The sequence below is a fragment of the Eleutherodactylus coqui genome, unplaced genomic scaffold, assembly GCF_035609145.1.
Source record: "Eleutherodactylus coqui strain aEleCoq1 unplaced genomic scaffold, aEleCoq1.hap1 HAP1_SCAFFOLD_320, whole genome shotgun sequence".
NCBI classification, from domain to species: domain Eukaryota; kingdom Metazoa; phylum Chordata; class Amphibia; order Anura; family Eleutherodactylidae; genus Eleutherodactylus; species Eleutherodactylus coqui.
Window position 1 is genome coordinate 105,047 of NW_027102507.1, and position 22,122 is coordinate 127,168.

The following is a 22,122-nucleotide window of genomic DNA, read 5'->3' on the forward strand; positions in this document are numbered from 1 at the left end:
GTGTGTATGAGGACTTCAGGAAGGTGTATGAGGAATGGCAGAGAATGAAGAATGACTTTGGGAGTGTCATGGCCTGGTGGGAGTGGGTGAAAGGAAAGATTGGTGTCTTCTTCAGGAAAAGAGGCTACAGGGTGGCTGCGAGGAAGAGAGAGATGTATGCGAGAGTGAATGCTAAACTGAATGTCCTGCATAAACTAAGAGAGGCCGGTGTGAATGTGGATGAGGAGCTGTGTGATGCCAGGAAGAAGGTGAATGAGTGTTTGCGGGAGAGAGGGAAGCAAATCATGTTCCAGGCCAAGTTGGACACAATGGAGAAGGATGAATGTTGTTCACGGTTTTTCTTTAAAAAGTTAGTCAAAAGTAAAACGGATGTGAGTGTGGTGAGGGACATGGATGGGAAGGAGCTGAAGGGAGAGGAGGTAGCAGAGGCAATTGAGGATTTCTATAGAGACTTGTATAGTGAAAAGATGAGAGATGCAAGTCTAGAGAGGGAGGTGATCGGATCCCTTACGGACAGGATCGCAGAGGAGGATATACCACCATTGGTGAGGGATATAACAGAGGATGAGGTGAGAAAGGTATTTGAGAGCATGACACGGAATAAAACTCCAGGGATGGATGGATTACCGATGGAATTTTATTTGTTCTTCTGGCCTATTGTTGGTAGTGATATACTGCAGTTGTATCAGTGGATGTGGAGAGAAGGTAACATAGGGTTAAGTATGAAAGAGGGATTAGTGGTATTAATCTTTAAAAAAGGAGATAAATCAGACTTGCGTAATTGGAGGCCTATCACCCTGCTTAATGTGGACTACAAGGGGTACGCCAAGTTGCTTGCCAGTCGCATGAGTAGGGTTATAGCCCAGGTAGTTCAGGAGGATCAGGTATGTGGTGTGCCTGAGCGCTCCATTGCAGGTAACCTAAGCCTGCTCCGAGATGTCCTCTGGGATGGGATGCAGAGGGACAGGAGTGTGATGGTTCTCTCCTTAGATTTTGAGAAAGCCTTTGACCGGCTTTCTCATGCCTTTCTGTTTAATGTGTTAGATAGGATGGGTTTCCCATCTAGTTTCTTAAGAGCTATTAGAAGCCTCTATGATGGGATTGGAAGCCAAATTCTACTCCGTGGCTTTGTAACTAACAGGATTACAGTCTGTTCGGGAGTCAGACAAGGCTGCCCGTTATCCCCGTTAGTATTTATTTGTGCTATGGAACCCTTGTTCTGTATGTTGCGGAGAGATAAGTTTATGAGAGGAATGATGGTGCCGGGCAGTGGAGGGAAGGCTGTGAAGGCTCTTGGTTACATGGATGACGTCTGCATAGTGACAGAGCATAAAGCAGAGCTGACCAGAGCTAAACTGCATACAAACATCTTCTGCGGGGCATCAGCCTTCCGTGTGAATTGGGACAAATGTGAGGTGAAGTGCTTTGGAGGAAAGTGTGAAGTGGCAGATGTGGGAGTGAAAGTGGTCAACAGTATAAAAGTATTAGGCATAAAGTTTGAAGAACGCTTGAATGGCCATGAGAATTGGGAAGAAGTAAGAGACAAAATAAACAGAAAATTAGACTTCTGGAAACTGCGAGAGCTAACCTTCACAGGTAAAACACTCATCATCAAATGTGTCATCTTACCAATGCTGCTCTACATAGCTAACATTTTCCCACCAAGCTACATGGAGCTCAGGAAAATAAATAGAGTCCTGTTCCTCTTTCTATGGGGAGTTAAAATGGAGAGAGTGAAAAGAACCACAGTGGTAAAGTCCAGACAAAACGGTGGCTTAGGCTTCCCGGATGTCCAACTGTATTTGGCGATTAACTTTATGATGACCGTACACAGACTCATCCAAGGGGATACTAAAGTGGCGTTCATGACCAAATACATTGGGGGATGGCTGCTCTGCAGGTTACAATGGTGTGAGAGGAGGCTGACACAGCCAGTGGCGTTTACTTGCCCAGCCTGGTATGTGCGAATGGAAAAGTTTGTGAAAGAGAATGATTTGACTGGTCTGAACAAAAATGAGCTTAGAAACAAAAAGAAGGTGCTACAAATCTGTAAGAGAGGAGAACTGGCAGAAGACATTGACTTACTGACACATGTAGAGGCAGAAAGAGTCTGGGGTAACCTTTCCCGGCAGGACGGGACAAACAGACAAAAGGACATCATGTGGTTAAGTATGCAAGGGGCCTTACCTGTGAGAGAGGTCCAGAAGAAGAGGGACCTGGTGTGCAGCGAAGCATGCCCACGGCAGCGCTGTGGAGGGATAGAGAGTATCCTACATGTCTTCTGGAACTGCGGGTTTGCACAACGAGTGTTGGGAAAGTTGAAACCCCTGATAAAAGAGCTCACAGGGCTCACATACTTATCATTTGCCTTCGTGCTTTTTGGTATCGGAGTTACAAATAAAGACAAAAGTCATGTTTTATGGTTATTAATGCTATGTATTAAAGAGGTACTCTGGGACGCACGAAACATCTATGTGTATAAAAGGGAATGCTGGGAGGAAGATGATTGTGTCAGACTGATCCTGAGTCGTCTTTACCTGTGTTACTTATATGATAAAAAGAAGCGAGGAGTAGCTGATGCCGAAGGGATCTGGAAATTCAAGAAATGGAAACACCTTGTAAAGTTATAAGTATTCTTCTTTATTGTGTGATTTGAGTGTAATTTGCAGATTTACAATGACTGAATAACCTGTTTGTGCAAATAAAGTTTATTTTACAATAAAAAAAAAAAAAAAAAAAAAATCTGTTCTTATCAGTTTAATATCTGATACGTCCCCTATCTGGGGACCATATATTAAATGGATTTTTAGAACAGGGAGCTGGAAAAAGAGCTTGCTCTGTCCACTCCACGCATTGACCTGGTATTGCAGTACCTCCAGGACCGGTGCACCCCCTTTCCTACAGCAGTTTCCAAAAGCAGAAAAACAAAACCGACGAGCAAGAGGTGCAGCGCAGCTGTGGCGGCGGCTGCTGCTACCACCCAAGCACTTTGATTGACACTCAGCCCGTCTGCTCGCAACATTGTATCCACTGAGCAGCTGCGTCTGCCAGAGTGTGCACAGCACAGGTACAACTGGAAGCAAAACACACACACACACACACACCAGTTCATATGGCAGCCGCACTCTATAGTTCGTACCTACCGCTGCGCTAATAGCCAAGTTGGAAACATCGGGCAGGCACAGCGTATCCTGGCAGCCTGCGTCTGTATGCTCCACGTATTCGGGTCATGGGTGTATGTGCAGGGGGCCCGGAGCCCTAGGGGGCCCATAAAGTCTCTCTTCCCCACATTGTAAACCAATGCTATCAATGACGCTTTATAGTTTGGGGGCCCAGTTCCAGACTTTGTACTGGGGCCCCGCAGCTTCAAGTTACACCTCCGGATCAGGATAATGCTAGGCCATTCCAACCAGCCTGTGTGTGTGACCTGCAGTCGCTGGTAGTCGAAAAGCGGCCGGCCCCGGATGCGCGCTTCAGAGTGGACAGACAGCAGCGGACCCCCAATCACACAGGCCCAAGGCTTGCTATGTAGCACGGAATACCTCATTGGACTGCAGCACTCCACGCGGGCTGAGATACACGCTCCACGTGGGATGGGCAGTATTCGTCCATGAAGATCCAGGCCAACGTTTAGAGATGGAGCAACACTCGGGGAGCAAAGAACTCCAACGAACGGACGCCTACTTTACAAGGATGTATTGCTTTATTCAATGCATGGACACAGAAACAGTTCAACCGCTCGATTACAGACCGCAGTCAATACAGTAAAGAAAGAAATGTGTCTGTTTAATGTAAACTTGCATGGAGCTCGTTTGTCAGCCACTGACTGAATGCTGCTGCTGCATGTCTAAAACGTGGTCTGACGTTACACGCACCACCAGGGATAAGGCCTTGCCTATAAGCATTCCCCAGCTGGCAAAAACCGAACCTCCCTGCCTATTCCTCACCATGGAAGAACGGAACCTACCTTTTTTTTAAAAAAAGAAAGCCACAGCAGCAGCCAACTCGATTTTGGTAGGCCGCTGTCTCCCCCTTGTGTGCTGCATAAAAAATGCACTCCACTAAAAATAGCAATGATCCACGAAATAGAGCGTATGGAGAGAATGAGGCTTCCAGATGAGCCGTCAGGCTATGATAAATTGTATCACACCTGGGCGATATGGATAGATGCCCGGAGCTCACCCCTATTTACCAAGTGGTTACAGACAGGGACATGTGAGTAACACGTTTAAACCACAATCGTAAAGAGAAACAACAATTCCGGAGCCCGCCCCCCCCCCCTTTTTGTTTTATTTTTTCTTTCTCCCGTGTCATAGATACCTACCCCCCCCTTACCCTCCCCTCATTCCCCTGTTTGTAGACCTTATAAAATATCACAGACAAACATGATATAGTTCAACTCGAAATTGATTTATTAAGTTTCATTGTCAAAGTTAATTTTACATTGCTTTGAGATAAGGCAAAAGTTTCCCCCCCTCCATGAAACCAATAAAACCTATATTGAATAAAATAAAAATGATGCAGTTACCGGTAGTTCTGCAGCTTCTTGGTGGAAATAAAGACCATCTCCCGTCTCCCAGCTGCAGCAGAGACTGACTGAAATGGCTGCCAAGCCCGGTATTAATGCTTCTAAATTGATGACATCACAAAGGAGTGACATCGTCAGCCTTCCAAACACCTGGCTCAATTGCATACAGTATGTATGTATGTATGCATGTATGTGAGTGAGTCTATCTATCTATCTATCTATCTATCTATCTTTATTAATTATGTAGAATATAGATATGGATTATTTCTAAATTACAGATTTTGTAGATATAGATTAAAGATAGATTTAAGATTGTGTGTGTGTGTGTGTGTGTGTGTGTGTGTGTGTGTGTGTGTATATATAATGTATATATGTAAAAAAAAATATAAAATCTGTAGTTATGTATGTATGTATGTATGGCGGGCGGGCAAAAAAGGCCTGCTGTATGTTTTTAAGTTCTTCGGATGACCATGCCGCTCTAATATTCTCCTTACTAGGGTCTACTAATGCTGGCCCAGGGGAAGGCAATAAAGCCCTATGGGGCCGAAGCCAATTTCCCTTATTTTAGGTAAAAAGTTTCCATCCGTCCCCACTGGAAATGCGGCCGGCCGAAGAGATCCCTCCAACCGACCGACCGACGCACCTTCAGAGACAAACTAGTGCTTGCTTCTAGTGTCATCGCCGGCTTAACCATCCTTTGTAGGGAGCTGACGAGTCCTGCAGTAGCAGCAGCAGCAGGCTCTGCAAGCCTAGGATGCGTGAGCACGGTGCAAGAGGAAGGACTGAGGGTGTGAGGCTGGGCGCGGTTGAGAAGGCGTGGGGCGGGGCTATGGAAAGTTTTAATAGCTCTCCCAGCTGCCTGGGTGCATTGTGGGTGCGCCCAGAGTGCTGGCTGAGCGTGTTGCCTCAAGCCTTGGAAGTGGAGTTGGGCGGGCCGGGCTACAGGTGAAACCCATTTCGGGTTATCGCTTCTCGGCCTTTTGGCTAAGATCAAGTGTAGTATCTGTTCTTATCAGTTTAATATCTGATACGTCCCCTATCTGGGGACCATATATTAAATGGATTTTTAGAACAGGGAGCTGGAAAAAGAGCTTGCTCTGTCCACTCCACGCATTGACCTGGTATTGCAGTACCTCCAGGACCGGTGCACCCCCTTTCCTACAGCAGTTTCCAAAAGCAGAAAAACAAAACCGACGAGCAAGAGGTGCAGCGCAGCTGTGGCGGCGGCTGCTGCTACCACCCAAGCACTTTGATTGACACTCAGCCCGTCTGCTCGCAACATTGTATCCACTGAGCAGCTGCGTCTGCCAGAGTGTGCACAGCACAGGTACAACTGGAAGCAAAACACACACACACACACACACCAGTTCATATGGCAGCCGCACTCTATAGTTCGTACCTACCGCTGCGCTAATAGCCAAGTTGGAAACATCGGGCAGGCACAGCGTATCCTGGCAGCCTGCGTCTGTATGCTCCACGTATTCGGGTCATGGGTGTATGTGCAGGGGGCCCGGAGCCCTAGGGGGCCCATAAAGTCTCTCTTCCCCACATTGTAAACCAATGCTATCAATGACGCTTTATAGTTTGGGGGCCCAGTTCCAGACTTTGTACTGGGGCCCCGCAGCTTCAAGTTACACCTCCGGATCAGGATAATGCTAGGCCATTCCAACCAGCCTGTGTGTGTGACCTGCAGTCGCTGGTAGTCGAAAAGCGGCCGGCCCCGGATGCGCGCTTCAGAGTGGACAGACAGCAGCGGACCCCCAATCACACAGGCCCAAGGCTTGCTATGTAGCACGGAATACCTCATTGGACTGCAGCACTCCACGCGGGCTGAGATACACGCTCCACGTGGGATGGGCAGTATTCGTCCATGAAGATCCAGGCCAACGTTTAGAGATGGAGCAACACTCGGGGAGCAAAGAACTCCAACGAACGGACGCCTACTTTACAAGGATGTATTGCTTTATTCAATGCATGGACACAGAAACAGTTCAACCGCTCGATTACAGACCGCAGTCAATACAGTAAAGAAAGAAATGTGTCTGTTTAATGTAAACTTGCATGGAGCTCGTTTGTCAGCCACTGACTGAATGCTGCTGCTGCATGTCTAAAACGTGGTCTGACGTTACACGCACCACCAGGGATAAGGCCTTGCCTATAAGCATTCCCCAGCTGGCAAAAACCGAACCTCCCTGCCTATTCCTCACCATGGAAGAACGGAACCTACCTTTTTTTTAAAAAAAGAAAGCCACAGCAGCAGCCAACTCGATTTTGGTAGGCCGCTGTCTCCCCCTTGTGTGCTGCATAAAAAATGCACTCCACTAAAAATAGCAATGATCCACGAAATAGAGCGTATGGAGAGAATGAGGCTTCCAGATGAGCCGTCAGGCTATGATAAATTGTATCACACCTGGGCGATATGGATAGATGCCCGGAGCTCACCCCTATTTACCAAGTGGTTACAGACAGGGACATGTGAGTAACACGTTTAAACCACAATCGTAAAGAGAAACAACAATTCCGGAGCCCGCCCCCCCCCCCTTTTTGTTTTATTTTTTCTTTCTCCCGTGTCATAGATACCTACCCCCCCCTTACCCTCCCCTCATTCCCCTGTTTGTAGACCTTATAAAATATCACAGACAAACATGATATAGTTCAACTCGAAATTGATTTATTAAGTTTCATTGTCAAAGTTAATTTTACATTGCTTTGAGATAAGGCAAAAGTTTCCCCCCCTCCATGAAACCAATAAAACCTATATTGAATAAAATAAAAATGATGCAGTTACCGGTAGTTCTGCAGCTTCTTGGTGGAAATAAAGACCATCTCCCGTCTCCCAGCTGCAGCAGAGACTGACTGAAATGGCTGCCAAGCCCGGTATTAATGCTTCTAAATTGATGACATCACAAAGGAGTGACATCGTCAGCCTTCCAAACACCTGGCTCAATTGCATACAGTATGTATGTATGTATGCATGTATGTGAGTGAGTCTATCTATCTATCTATCTATCTATCTTTATTAATTATGTAGAATATAGATATGGATTATTTCTAAATTACAGATTTTGTAGATATAGATTAAAGATAGATTTAAGATTGTGTGTGTGTGTGTGTGTGTGTGTGTGTGTGTGTGTGTGTGTGTGTGTATATATAATGTATATATGTAAAAAAAAATATAAAATCTGTAGTTATGTATGTATGTATGTATGGCGGGCGGGCAAAAAAGGCCTGCTGTATGTTTTTAAGTTCTTCGGATGACCATGCCGCTCTAATATTCTCCTTACTAGGGTCTACTAATGCTGGCCCAGGGGAAGGCAATAAAGCCCTATGGGGCCGAAGCCAATTTCCCTTATTTTAGGTTAAAAGTTTCCATCCGTCCCCACTGGAAATGCGGCCGGCCGAAGAGATCCCTCCAACCGACCGACCGACGCACCTTCAGAGACAAACTAGTGCTTGCTTCTAGTGTCATCGCCGGCTTAACCATCCTTTGTAGGGAGCTGACGAGTCCTGCAGTAGCAGCAGCAGCAGGCTCTGCAAGCCTAGGATGCGTGAGCACGGTGCAAGAGGAAGGACTGAGGGTGTGAGGCTGGGCGCGGTTGAGAAGGCGTGGGGCGGGGCTATGGAAAGTTTTAATAGCTCTCCCAGCTGCCTGGGTGCATTGTGGGTGCGCCCAGAGTGCTGGCTGAGCGTGTTGCCTCAAGCCTTGGAAGTGGAGTTGGGCGGGCCGGGCTACAGGTGAAACCCATTTCGGGTTATCGCTTCTCGGCCTTTTGGCTAAGATCAAGTGTAGTATCTGTTCTTATCAGTTTAATATCTGATACGTCCCCTATCTGGGGACCATATATTAAATGGATTTTTAGAACAGGGTGCTGGAAAAAGAGCTTGCTCTGTCCACTCCACGCATTGACCTGGTATTGCAGTACCTCCAGGACCGGTGCACCCCCTTTCCTACAGCAGTTTCCAAAAGCAGAAAAACAAAACCGACGAGCAAGAGGTGCAGCGCAGCTGTGGCGGCGGCTGCTGCTACCACCCAAGCACTTTGATTGACACTCAGCCCGTCTGCTCGCAACATTGTATCCACTGAGCAGCTGCGTCTGCCAGAGTGTGCACAGCACAGGTACAACTGGAAGCAAAACACACACACACACACACACCAGTTCATATGGCAGCCGCACTCTATAGTTCGTACCTACCGCTGCGCTAATAGCCAAGTTGGAAACATCGGGCAGGCACAGCGTATCCTGGCAGCCTGCGTCTGTATGCTCCACGTATTCGGGTCATGGGTGTATGTGCAGGGGGCCCGGAGCCCTAGGGGGCCCATAAAGTCTCTCTTCCCCACATTGTAAACCAATGCTATCAATGACGCTTTATAGTTTGGGGGCCCAGTTCCAGACTTTGTACTGGGGCCCCGCAGCTTCAAGTTACACCTCCGGATCAGGATAATGCTAGGCCATTCCAACCAGCCTGTGTGTGTGACCTGCAGTCGCTGGTAGTCGAAAAGCGGCCGGCCCCGGATGCGCGCTTCAGAGTGGACAGACAGCAGCGGACCCCCAATCACACAGGCCCAAGGCTTGCTATGTAGCACGGAATACCTCATTGGACTGCAGCACTCCACGCGGGCTGAGATACACGCTCCACGTGGGATGGGCAGTATTCGTCCATGAAGATCCAGGCCAACGTTTAGAGATGGAGCAACACTCGGGGAGCAAAGAACTCCAACGAACGGACGCCTACTTTACAAGGATGTATTGCTTTATTCAATGCATGGACACAGAAACAGTTCAACCGCTCGATTACAGACCGCAGTCAATACAGTAAAGAAAGAAATGTGTCTGTTTAATGTAAACTTGCATGGAGCTCGTTTGTCAGCCACTGACTGAATGCTGCTGCTGCATGTCTAAAACGTGGTCTGACGTTACACGCACCACCAGGGATAAGGCCTTGCCTATAAGCATTCCCCAGCTGGCAAAAACCGAACCTCCCTGCCTATTCCTCACCATGGAAGAACGGAACCTACCTTTTTTTTAAAAAAAGAAAGCCACAGCAGCAGCCAACTCGATTTTGGTAGGCCGCTGTCTCCCCCTTGTGTGCTGCATAAAAAATGCACTCCACTAAAAATAGCAATGATCCACGAAATAGAGCGTATGGAGAGAATGAGGCTTCCAGATGAGCCGTCAGGCTATGATAAATTGTATCACACCTGGGCGATATGGATAGATGCCCGGAGCTCACCCCTATTTACCAAGTGGTTACAGACAGGGACATGTGAGTAACACGTTTAAACCACAATCGTAAAGAGAAACAACAATTCCGGAGCCCGCCCCCCCCCCCTTTTTGTTTTATTTTTTCTTTCTCCCGTGTCATAGATACCTACCCCCCCCTTACCCTCCCCTCATTCCCCTGTTTGTAGACCTTATAAAATATCACAGACAAACATGATATAGTTCAACTCGAAATTGATTTATTAAGTTTCATTGTCAAAGTTAATTTTACATTGCTTTGAGATAAGGCAAAAGTTTCCCCCCCTCCATGAAACCAATAAAACCTATATTGAATAAAATAAAAATGATGCAGTTACCGGTAGTTCTGCAGCTTCTTGGTGGAAATAAAGACCATCTCCCGTCTCCCAGCTGCAGCAGAGACTGACTGAAATGGCTGCCAAGCCCGGTATTAATGCTTCTAAATTGATGACATCACAAAGGAGTGACATCGTCAGCCTTCCAAACACCTGGCTCAATTGCATACAGTATGTATGTATGTATGCATGTATGTGAGTGAGTCTATCTATCTATCTATCTATCTATCTATCTATCTATCTTTATTAATTATGTAGAATATAGATATGGATTATTTCTAAATTACAGATTTTGTAGATATAGATTAAAGATAGATTTAAGATTGTGTGTGTGTGTGTGTGTGTGTGTGTGTGTGTGTGTGTGTGTGTGTGTGTGTGTGTGTGTGTATATATAATGTATATATGTAAAAAAAAATATAAAATCTGTAGTTATGTATGTATGTATGTATGGCGGGCGGGCAAAAAAGGCCTGCTGTATGTTTTTAAGTTCTTCGGATGACCATGCCGCTCTAATATTCTCCTTACTAGGGTCTACTAATGCTGGCCCAGGGGAAGGCAATAAAGCCCTATGGGGCCGAAGCCAATTTCCCTTATTTTAGGTAAAAAGTTTCCATCCGTCCCCACTGGAAATGCGGCCGGCCGAAGAGATCCCTCCAACCGACCGACCGACGCACCTTCAGAGACAAACTAGTGCTTGCTTCTAGTGTCATCGCCGGCTTAACCATCCTTTGTAGGGAGCTGACGAGTCCTGCAGTAGCAGCAGCAGCAGGCTCTGCAAGCCTAGGATGCGTGAGCACGGTGCAAGAGGAAGGACTGAGGGTGTGAGGCTGGGCGCGGTTGAGAAGGCGTGGGGCGGGGCTATGGAAAGTTTTAATAGCTCTCCCAGCTGCCTGGGTGCATTGTGGGTGCGCCCAGAGTGCTGGCTGAGCGTGTTGCCTCAAGCCTTGGAAGTGGAGTTGGGCGGGCCGGGCTACAGGTGAAACCCATTTCGGGTTATCGCTTCTCGGCCTTTTGGCTAAGATCAAGTGTAGTATCTGTTCTTATCAGTTTAATATCTGATACGTCCCCTATCTGGGGACCATATATTAAATGGATTTTTAGAACAGGGAGCTGGAAAAAGAGCTTGCTCTGTCCACTCCACGCATTGACCTGGTATTGCAGTACCTCCAGGACCGGTGCACCCCCTTTCCTACAGCAGTTTCCAAAAGCAGAAAAACAAAACCGACGAGCAAGAGGTGCAGCGCAGCTGTGGCGGCGGCTGCTGCTACCACCCAAGCACTTTGATTGACACTCAGCCCGTCTGCTCGCAACATTGTATCCACTGAGCAGCTGCGTCTGCCAGAGTGTGCACAGCACAGGTACAACTGGAAGCAAAACACACACACACACACACACCAGTTCATATGGCAGCCGCACTCTATAGTTCGTACCTACCGCTGCGCTAATAGCCAAGTTGGAAACATCGGGCAGGCACAGCGTATCCTGGCAGCCTGCGTCTGTATGCTCCACGTATTCGGGTCATGGGTGTATGTGCAGGGGGCCCGGAGCCCTAGGGGGCCCATAAAGTCTCTCTTCCCCACATTGTAAACCAATGCTATCAATGACGCTTTATAGTTTGGGGGCCCAGTTCCAGACTTTGTACTGGGGCCCCGCAGCTTCAAGTTACACCTCCGGATCAGGATAATGCTAGGCCATTCCAACCAGCCTGTGTGTGTGACCTGCAGTCGCTGGTAGTCGAAAAGCGGCCGGCCCCGGATGCGCGCTTCAGAGTGGACAGACAGCAGCGGACCCCCAATCACACAGGCCCAAGGCTTGCTATGTAGCACGGAATACCTCATTGGACTGCAGCACTCCACGCGGGCTGAGATACACGCTCCACGTGGGATGGGCAGTATTCGTCCATGAAGATCCAGGCCAACGTTTAGAGATGGAGCAACACTCGGGGAGCAAAGAACTCCAACGAACGGACGCCTACTTTACAAGGATGTATTGCTTTATTCAATGCATGGACACAGAAACAGTTCAACCGCTCGATTACAGACCGCAGTCAATACAGTAAAGAAAGAAATGTGTCTGTTTAATGTAAACTTGCATGGAGCTCGTTTGTCAGCCACTGACTGAATGCTGCTGCTGCATGTCTAAAACGTGGTCTGACGTTACACGCACCACCAGGGATAAGGCCTTGCCTATAAGCATTCCCCAGCTGGCAAAAACCGAACCTCCCTGCCTATTCCTCACCATGGAAGAACGGAACCTACCTTTTTTTTAAAAAAAGAAAGCCACAGCAGCAGCCAACTCGATTTTGGTAGGCCGCTGTCTCCCCCTTGTGTGCTGCATAAAAAATGCACTCCACTAAAAATAGCAATGATCCACGAAATAGAGCGTATGGAGAGAATGAGGCTTCCAGATGAGCCGTCAGGCTATGATAAATTGTATCACACCTGGGCGATATGGATAGATGCCCGGAGCTCACCCCTATTTACCAAGTGGTTACAGACAGGGACATGTGAGTAACACGTTTAAACCACAATCGTAAAGAGAAACAACAATTCCGGAGCCCGCCCCCCCCCCCTTTTTGTTTTATTTTTTCTTTCTCCCGTGTCATAGATACCTACCCCCCCCTTACCCTCCCCTCATTCCCCTGTTTGTAGACCTTATAAAATATCACAGACAAACATGATATAGTTCAACTCGAAATTGATTTATTAAGTTTCATTGTCAAAGTTAATTTTACATTGCTTTGAGATAAGGCAAAAGTTTCCCCCCCTCCATGAAACCAATAAAACCTATATTGAATAAAATAAAAATGATGCAGTTACCGGTAGTTCTGCAGCTTCTTGGTGGAAATAAAGACCATCTCCCGTCTCCCAGCTGCAGCAGAGACTGACTGAAATGGCTGCCAAGCCCGGTATTAATGCTTCTAAATTGATGACATCACAAAGGAGTGACATCGTCAGCCTTCCAAACACCTGGCTCAATTGCATACAGTATGTATGTATGTATGCATGTATGTGAGTGAGTCTATCTATCTATCTATCTATCTATCTATCTATCTATCTTTATTAATTATGTAGAATATAGATATGGATTATTTCTAAATTACAGATTTTGTAGATATAGATTAAAGATAGATTTAAGATTGTGTGTGTGTGTGTGTGTGTGTGTGTGTGTGTGTGTGTGTGTGTGTGTGTGTATATATAATGTATATATGTAAAAAAAAATATAAAATCTGTAGTTATGTATGTATGTATGTATGGCGGGCGGGCAAAAAAGGCCTGCTGTATGTTTTTAAGTTCTTCGGATGACCATGCCGCTCTAATATTCTCCTTACTAGGGTCTACTAATGCTGGCCCAGGGGAAGGCAATAAAGCCCTATGGGGCCGAAGCCAATTTCCCTTATTTTAGGTTAAAAGTTTCCATCCGTCCCCACTGGAAATGCGGCCGGCCGAAGAGATCCCTCCAACCGACCGACCGACGCACCTTCAGAGACAAACTAGTGCTTGCTTCTAGTGTCATCGCCGGCTTAACCATCCTTTGTAGGGAGCTGACGAGTCCTGCAGTAGCAGCAGCAGCAGGCTCTGCAAGCCTAGGATGCGTGAGCACGGTGCAAGAGGAAGGACTGAGGGTGTGAGGCTGGGCGCGGTTGAGAAGGCGTGGGGCGGGGCTATGGAAAGTTTTAATAGCTCTCCCAGCTGCCTGGGTGCATTGTGGGTGCGCCCAGAGTGCTGGCTGAGCGTGTTGCCTCAAGCCTTGGAAGTGGAGTTGGGCGGGCCGGGCTACAGGTGAAACCCATTTCGGGTTATCGCTTCTCGGCCTTTTGGCTAAGATCAAGTGTAGTATCTGTTCTTATCAGTTTAATATCTGATACGTCCCCTATCTGGGGACCATATATTAAATGGATTTTTAGAACAGGGAGCTGGAAAAAGAGCTTGCTCTGTCCACTCCACGCATTGACCTGGTATTGCAGTACCTCCAGGACCGGTGCACCCCCTTTCCTACAGCAGTTTCCAAAAGCAGAAAAACAAAACCGACGAGCAAGAGGTGCAGCGCAGCTGTGGCGGCGGCTGCTGCTACCACCCAAGCACTTTGATTGACACTCAGCCCGTCTGCTCGCAACATTGTATCCACTGAGCAGCTGCGTCTGCCAGAGTGTGCACAGCACAGGTACAACTGGAAGCAAAACACACACACACACACACACACCAGTTCATATGGCAGCCGCACTCTATAGTTCGTACCTACCGCTGCGCTAATAGCCAAGTTGGAAACATCGGGCAGGCACAGCGTATCCTGGCAGCCTGCGTCTGTATGCTCCACGTATTCGGGTCATGGGTGTATGTGCAGGGGGCCCGGAGCCCTAGGGGGCCCATAAAGTCTCTCTTCCCCACATTGTAAACCAATGCTATCAATGACGCTTTATAGTTTGGGGGCCCAGTTCCAGACTTTGTACTGGGGCCCCGCAGCTTCAAGTTACACCTCCGGATCAGGATAATGCTAGGCCATTCCAACCAGCCTGTGTGTGTGACCTGCAGTCGCTGGTAGTCGAAAAGCGGCCGGCCCCGGATGCGCGCTTCAGAGTGGACAGACAGCAGCGGACCCCCAATCACACAGGCCCAAGGCTTGCTATGTAGCACGGAATACCTCATTGGACTGCAGCACTCCACGCGGGCTGAGATACACGCTCCACGTGGGATGGGCAGTATTCGTCCATGAAGATCCAGGCCAACGTTTAGAGATGGAGCAACACTCGGGGAGCAAAGAACTCCAACGAACGGACGCCTACTTTACAAGGATGTATTGCTTTATTCAATGCATGGACACAGAAACAGTTCAACCGCTCGATTACAGACCGCAGTCAATACAGTAAAGAAAGAAATGTGTCTGTTTAATGTAAACTTGCATGGAGCTCGTTTGTCAGCCACTGACTGAATGCTGCTGCTGCATGTCTAAAACGTGGTCTGACGTTACACGCACCACCAGGGATAAGGCCTTGCCTATAAGCATTCCCCAGCTGGCAAAAACCGAACCTCCCTGCCTATTCCTCACCATGGAAGAACGGAACCTACCTTTTTTTTAAAAAAAGAAAGCCACAGCAGCAGCCAACTCGATTTTGGTAGGCCGCTGTCTCCCCCTTGTGTGCTGCATAAAAAATGCACTCCACTAAAAATAGCAATGATCCACGAAATAGAGCGTATGGAGAGAATGAGGCTTCCAGATGAGCCGTCAGGCTATGATAAATTGTATCACACCTGGGCGATATGGATAGATGCCCGGAGCTCACCCCTATTTACCAAGTGGTTACAGACAGGGACATGTGAGTAACACGTTTAAACCACAATCGTAAAGAGAAACAACAATTCCGGAGCCCGCCCCCCCCCCCTTTTTGTTTTATTTTTTCTTTCTCCCGTGTCATAGATACCTACCCCCCCCTTACCCTCCCCTCATTCCCCTGTTTGTAGACCTTATAAAATATCACAGACAAACATGATATAGTTCAACTCGAAATTGATTTATTAAGTTTCATTGTCAAAGTTAATTTTACATTGCTTTGAGATAAGGCAAAAGTTTCCCCCCCTCCATGAAACCAATAAAACCTATATTGAATAAAATAAAAATGATGCAGTTACCGGTAGTTCTGCAGCTTCTTGGTGGAAATAAAGACCATCTCCCGTCTCCCAGCTGCAGCAGAGACTGACTGAAATGGCTGCCAAGCCCGGTATTAATGCTTCTAAATTGATGACATCACAAAGGAGTGACATCGTCAGCCTTCCAAACACCTGGCTCAATTGCATACAGTATGTATGTATGTATGCATGTATGTGAGTGAGTCTATCTATCTATCTATCTATCTATCTATCTTTATTAATTATGTAGAATATAGATATGGATTATTTCTAAATTACAGATTTTGTAGATATAGATTAAAGATAGATTTAAGATTGTGTGTGTGTGTGTGTGTGTGTGTGTGTGTGTGTGTGTGTGTGTGTGTGTGTGTATATATAATGTATATATGTAAAAAAAAATATAAAATCTGTAGTTATGTATGTATGTATGTATGGCGGGCGGGCAAAAAAGGCCTGCTGTATGTTTTTAAGTTCTTCGGATGACCATGCCGCTCTAATATTCTCCTTACTAGGGTCTACTAATGCTGGCCCAGGGGAAGGCAATAAAGCCCTATGGGGCCGAAGCCAATTTCCCTTATTTTAGGTTAAAAGTTTCCATCCGTCCCCACTGGAAATGCGGCCGGCCGAAGAGATCCCTCCAACCGACCGACCGACGCACCTTCAGAGACAAACTAGTGCTTGCTTCTAGTGTCATCGCCGGCTTAACCATCCTTTGTAGGGAGCTGACGAGTCCTGCAGTAGCAGCAGCAGCAGGCTCTGCAAGCCTAGGATGCGTGAGCACGGTGCAAGAGGAAGGACTGAGGGTGTGAGGCTGGGCGCGGTTGAGAAGGCGTGGGGCGGGGCTATGGAAAGTTTTAATAGCTCTCCCAGCTGCCTGGGTGCATTGTGGGTGCGCCCAGAGTGCTGGCTGAGCGTGTTGCCTCAAGCCTTGGAAGTGGAGTTGGGCGGGCCGGGCTACAGGTGAAACCCATTTCGGGTTATCGCTTCTCGGCCTTTTGGCTAAGATCAAGTGTAGTACTTGGTCTGGCTGGAAGGTTGTGAGTGAGCTGGGTTCGGCCCAGGCCCTACTGCTGAAGCAGAATTTCCTCTGTGGTTTCATAACCGACAGATTCTTTCGTTGACGATGGCTGGAATCCGCAACACCATCCGCTTTGACGTGGACCCTACCGACAGGACGAGGAACGGCTTGGTTTATATCGTACGGGATGTCCTTATGGAGAAATGTGGCGTGACAAAGGCTTTAATCTACAGCGTCCAGGACTTTACAAAACAAGGCCAGTATGACGTTACATTCTGCGAAGAATATGATTGTTTGAATGCATACGAACGGCTACGTGCCCTTAAGGACAGTGACCTCCTGAAGGGGGTGAGGATTACGCCTTTGTTCGGCATACAAGAAAAGCCTGTTATTGTACACGTGTACAACCCGTACACCGACGTGGCGCTAATAGAAAGCTTTCTGAGGCGATATTGCGAGAATGTGCGTGGTGGTGACAAGCAAAAAAACATTCTTGATATTTTTAACTGCAAGTATAAATTCTTTGTCCGGTTCAGGATGGACCCAAATCGGTTGGGGGGGGTGATGCACCCACCCGCGAACTTTTCTATTGCCGGAAACCGCGGGTATCTGACGTACCCTGGACAGCCCCGCTATTGTAGAAACTGTGGTCAATTCGGACACATAAAAGACGAGTGTACTAAGGGGCAAGTCTGCCGGAATTGCCAGGGCGAGGGGCACCATGCGGGCGGTTGCCCAAAGCCCAGACGGTGCGACCTTTGCGGATCCGAGGAGCACATTTGTAAGGACTGTCCGGGGGCCGACCGCCCCAGAGACTTCTGGAGGAGGACTTATGCAGACTGTGCTGCAGGCAAGCCAGAGACAGTTACTTTGGGTGCGGCTGTTGGGGGCGCGGCAGCCACAGGTGCTGCTAAGGCTCGTTGCACACCTGCTGTGAGTGCTGCGGCTGCTGCCCCAAAACCAGCCTCTGCAAAAACTAATGATGTGGCTATGACTCCTATTTCAAGTGTCCCTGCTTCTGGACCACCGGCTGTTACTTCTGAGCCATCTGCCGCAGGCATTAACCCTGTTGTTGTGCCACCTGCTGTTGCTGCATCTTCGGTCGCAGCTGCTGTTAAAGCACCGCCTTCTGTTGTAGTGCCGCCTGCCGCGGCTGTTGTCACCGCACCGTCTGCTGCGGCTGCTGTTGTTGCCCCTGTTGCCGTTCCCGCTTCTGTAAAGCCCGCTGCGGCTGCTACTACTTCTGCATCGCCTACCCCTGCAAAGACCATGCCTGGCCAGAACATTAAAAGAAAGGTTGAAAGCCAGAAAGCTATAGGTGTGGATTTGAGTGCGGCAGCGGAAGCCCAGGTGTCGGAGGTCATCCGCCACCTGGAAGAAATAATAGAGGAGGTGGACAGCCCCATCCGACCGTCTGGGATCATCGGCAGCTTTTCCTCGCCAGAGACGGTTTTGTGTCACAGGGAGGGTGGTGGGTTTCAAATCAGTGACAGTGAGGAGGAGTTTGCCGAAGTGGCAGATAGAAAAGCTGCAAAAAAAAGACGTAATGAGGAGGGTGGAAATGAGGCGATGGAAACCAGCAACCCCTTTGAAGCGCTGGCGCCAGATGAAGGCGACCATATGGGGTTATGTTAGGCGCTTTGATGCCATGAACCCTATGCCTTGACTCTATGTTTATGTATGTTTGTATAAAGTTATGTCCCTATTGATCCACTCCCAGAACGTGCGTGCTTTCCAAAGTAAGACCAGGAGAGCAGCCATATTGAGCCTGCTAAGGCAAGAAAGTGCGTCCATAATATGTCTACAGGAATGTGGTATAAGCAGTGAGGTTGGCCCTGGTGAGTGGCCCCACGGAGGAGCCATATGGTCTGGGAGTGGATCAAACAAAAACGATGGAGTAGCGATCCTGATAAATACCAGGAATATAGAGCTACTGAGTCATGAAGTGATAGAGGTGGGGAGATGCGTCTCAGCCACAGTACTATATAAGAACGTAAAGTTGCGTATTATTAATGTGTATGCGCCCACAGGTAAGAGTGAGCGCAAAGCCTTGTTTGACAAGATTAAGTTCTTTATGCAGGGCAGGATGCCCGTCATATTAGTTGGGGATATGAACTGTGATGTAACAAAGTTTCCCCTGGACATATCGGGGAAAACCTTAGTTGAAATTATTACAGATTTTCATTTACAGGATGTACAGGTTTTATGCAATATTTCACCATTTATGCCTACGTATCATGCAGACAGGGGGGGTATTCACTCCCGCCTGGATTTTTGTTTTATATCACATGATTTTACCGCCATTAGTTACAAGCAAAAACCGGTTTTGTTTTCTGATCATGAGAGTGTGTTATGTGAGCTTGTGGTTAGGGAGAGTGTTGTGTGTGGGAGGGGCGTATGGAAGTTAAATGTAAGTCATCTGGAGTGTGAGGATGTGAGAGTGCAGTATGAATGTGAATACAAACAGTGGAGTAGGAGAAAGGTGGATTTCCCTAACATCTTGGCGTGGTGGGAATGGGTTAAAAGAAAAACAAAAGTTTTCTTTAAGTCTGCAGGTTACAAAAGAGCAAAAGAGAAAAGGAAGGAGTACATAAGGCTCAGTGCCCGTCTGTGCTTCCTTTTAAAGCTCCGTGAGAATGGTATGGAGGTCCAGCAGGACATAATACAGACTAAGAGGGACATAAATAACTACCTGACTCAGAAAGGCAGGAGCATTATATATAGAGCTAAAGCAGACAAGATGGAGCATGACGAAAAATGCACACGTTTCTTTTTTAAGAAAGCTTTTGCCAAGAAACCAACTTTTGAGTGTGTGGTGAATGAGGATGAGTGTGAGGTGAGGGGGGAGGGGGTGCATGAGGTGATTGCGGGGTTCTATGAGGAGTTGTATGCGGATAAGTGGAGGGATGAATGTCTGGAGAGTGAGGTTCTGAGTGAGGTAGAGGGTAGGCTCGGGGAGGTGGAGCGAGCATCCATTATGCGGGAGGTGACCACAAATGAAGTTTTTGAGGTGATGCAAAGCCTAGCATTAAACAAGACACCCGGGGCAGATGGACTACCGGTAGAGTTCTACCGAATGTTGTGGAATGTGGTGGGCAAGGATTTGTGTGAGGTGTGCAAGTACATGTGGATGAATGCGGAGATGGCTGATAGTATGCGTGAGGGTGTGGTTGTGCTGATCCCAAAGAAGGGGGATCTGAAACATCTAAAGAACTGGCGTCCTATTACACTACTGAATAGTGATTATAAAATCTATGCCAAGATAATCGCCAACCGTATGCGTGACGTGGTGGAGTGTGTGGTGAGTGAGGATCAGTATTGTGCGGTGCCTGGCAGACGTGTGCATGAGAGTTTGTGTCTGATGAGGGATGTGTTGTGGGACTGCAAGAAGCGAAAGAAGAATGTGTATGTGGTGAGTGTGGATTTTGAGAAGGCGTATGACAGGTTGTCGCATGGGTTTTTGTTTCGTGTGTTGTTGCGAATGGGATTTCCAGCTGAGTTTGTGTGCAGAGTGAGGAGTTTGTATGAAAGTATCTTTAGCAGAATGTTGGTGAATGGGAAGGTTGGAAGGAGAGTGAATGTGAAGTCTGGAGTGCGTCAGGGGTGTCCGTTGTCACCAGTGGCGTTTATTTGTGCCATGGAGCCTTTGCTCTGCATGATCAGAAAAGATAAGGTGGTGCGGGGGATCCATATTCCTGGCAGCAATGGGAGAGAATGGAAGGTGAGTGCTTATATGGATGATGTGTGTGTGATGTGTGAGTCTGAGTGTGCTGTGAGGAGGGTGAGACTGTTGGTGTCCGTGTTTTGCGGTGCGTCTGCCTTCCGAGTGAATTGGGACAAGAGTGAATGTAAGGTGTTTGGTGAGGCTGTGCTGAGTGCGGATGCAGGTATAAATGGAGTGAATGGTGCCATTAAGATTTTGGGGATCAGCTTTGATAGCAACCTGGATGGAAAAGAGAGCTGGCAGGAGGCAAAACGAAAGGTGGAAAGCCGCTTGAATTTTTGGAGGCTGCGGAGTCTTACCTTTATAGGTAAGACCCTGGTAATAAAGAGCGTGATTTTGCCAATTTTTCTATATATAGCCATGGTTTTTCCACCAGACTACATGACCCTCAGGGGTCTGAATAGGATCATTTTCACCTTTTTCTGGAGGTCTAGGATGGAGCGGCTGAGGAGAGAGGAGGTTATAAAGAGCTGGAGGAAGGGGGGAGTGGGCTTCCCCAACCTAGAAGTCTATTTTGGGTGTAACATCATAGTTTACTTATTGGTGCTGGTCCAGAAAGATTCGAAAGGTGCGTGCATGATGAGGTACTTAGCTGGGAGACTGTGTGTGCGGATGAAGTGGTGTGAGTATGATTTACGTAAGCCAGTGGCGTTTGAGAGTCCCAAGTGGTATGAATGGGTTGTGAGTTTTGTAGTGAAGTTTGAGTTGAGTGAGTGTGAGGTGAGCGTGTTGAAGAATAAGCGGATGGTCCAGAGAATGATTGAGAGTAAGGATGTGGTGTGTGATATCAATTCTGTGCGAGGAGCGGATGTGGAGAGCGTGTGGAAGAAGGTGCGAATGGATGGGATGAGTAATAAGCAGAGTGAGGTAGTATGGCAGAGTCTGCATGGTGTGTTACCGGTACGAGAGTTTCAGCGTGTGAGAGGCTTGGTGAGGGATGAAAGGTGTCCGAGAGAGGGGTGCGGTGGATGTGAGAGTGTGATGCACGTTTTTTGGAACTGCGGCTATGCACAGAATGTATTACGGAGACTCGGCCCTCTGTGCAAGGAAATAACAGGGGCCACGTTCATTAATTATGGGTTGGTTATGTTCGGGTTTGGTGTGAGTGATTGTGTGAGGCAGAGGTTGTTGTGGCTGTTTATGGCGTGTGTGAAGGAAGTGTTGTGGGATGTAAGGAATGTGTATGTGTTTAAGCGGAAGGATCTGAGTGTTAGGGACAGTGTGAGAATGGTGCTGGGGAAATTATACTTTATTTATTTGTGGGACAAAAGCAAAGGGGGGGTGGATGCGGAGGGGATATGGAAAGTCAAAAAATGGATTGAATTAGTTGATTTGTCAGGAGTTTGACATGTCTTTAAGTTGTATTTGATGTGATGAAGTGTTTTTGTGTTGTGTAAATAAAGCCTTTCAGGTTTAAAAAAAAAAAAAAAAAAAAAATCTGTTCTTATCAGTTTAATATCTGATACGTCCCCTATCTGGGGACCATATATTAAATGGATTTTTAGAACAGGGAGCTGGAAAAAGAGCTTGCTCTGTCCACTCCACGCATTGACCTGGTATTGCAGTACCTCCAGGACCGGTGCACCCCCTTTCCTACAGCAGTTTCCAAAAGCAGAAAAACAAAACCGACGAGCAAGAGGTGCAGCGCAGCTG

The 22,122-nt window shown here is 47.6% G+C and overlaps 6 non-coding genes and 1 pseudogene across 6 annotated transcripts; all 7 read left to right on the forward strand.

Moving 5' to 3' along the window:
• Nucleotides 1-2,701: 2,701 nt before the first annotated feature.
• On the forward strand, nucleotides 2,702-2,895 carry LOC136604185 (U2 spliceosomal RNA). Its single transcript, XR_010789729.1, has one exon. It is a non-coding gene; the product is annotated as a U2 spliceosomal RNA (small nuclear RNA).
• A 2,597-nt stretch (nucleotides 2,896-5,492) lies between these two features.
• Nucleotides 5,493-5,683, forward strand: LOC136604172 (U2 spliceosomal RNA). The gene has a single exon (XR_010789718.1). It is a non-coding gene; the product is annotated as a U2 spliceosomal RNA (small nuclear RNA).
• Nucleotides 5,684-8,282: 2,599 nt separating this feature from the next.
• Nucleotides 8,283-8,473, forward strand: LOC136604181 (U2 spliceosomal RNA). The gene has a single exon (XR_010789726.1). It is a non-coding gene; the product is annotated as a U2 spliceosomal RNA (small nuclear RNA).
• A 2,625-nt stretch (nucleotides 8,474-11,098) lies between these two features.
• LOC136604173 (U2 spliceosomal RNA) lies at nucleotides 11,099-11,289 on the forward strand. Its single transcript, XR_010789719.1, has one exon. It is a non-coding gene; the product is annotated as a U2 spliceosomal RNA (small nuclear RNA).
• Nucleotides 11,290-13,904: 2,615 nt separating this feature from the next.
• Nucleotides 13,905-14,095, forward strand: LOC136604174 (U2 spliceosomal RNA). The gene has a single exon (XR_010789720.1). It is a non-coding gene; the product is annotated as a U2 spliceosomal RNA (small nuclear RNA).
• Nucleotides 14,096-16,706: 2,611 nt separating this feature from the next.
• Nucleotides 16,707-16,842, forward strand: LOC136604186 (U2 spliceosomal RNA; annotated as a pseudogene).
• Nucleotides 16,843-21,868: 5,026 nt separating this feature from the next.
• On the forward strand, nucleotides 21,869-22,059 carry LOC136604183 (U2 spliceosomal RNA). Its single transcript, XR_010789728.1, has one exon. It is a non-coding gene; the product is annotated as a U2 spliceosomal RNA (small nuclear RNA).
• The last annotated feature ends 63 nt before the right edge of the window (nucleotides 22,060-22,122 follow it).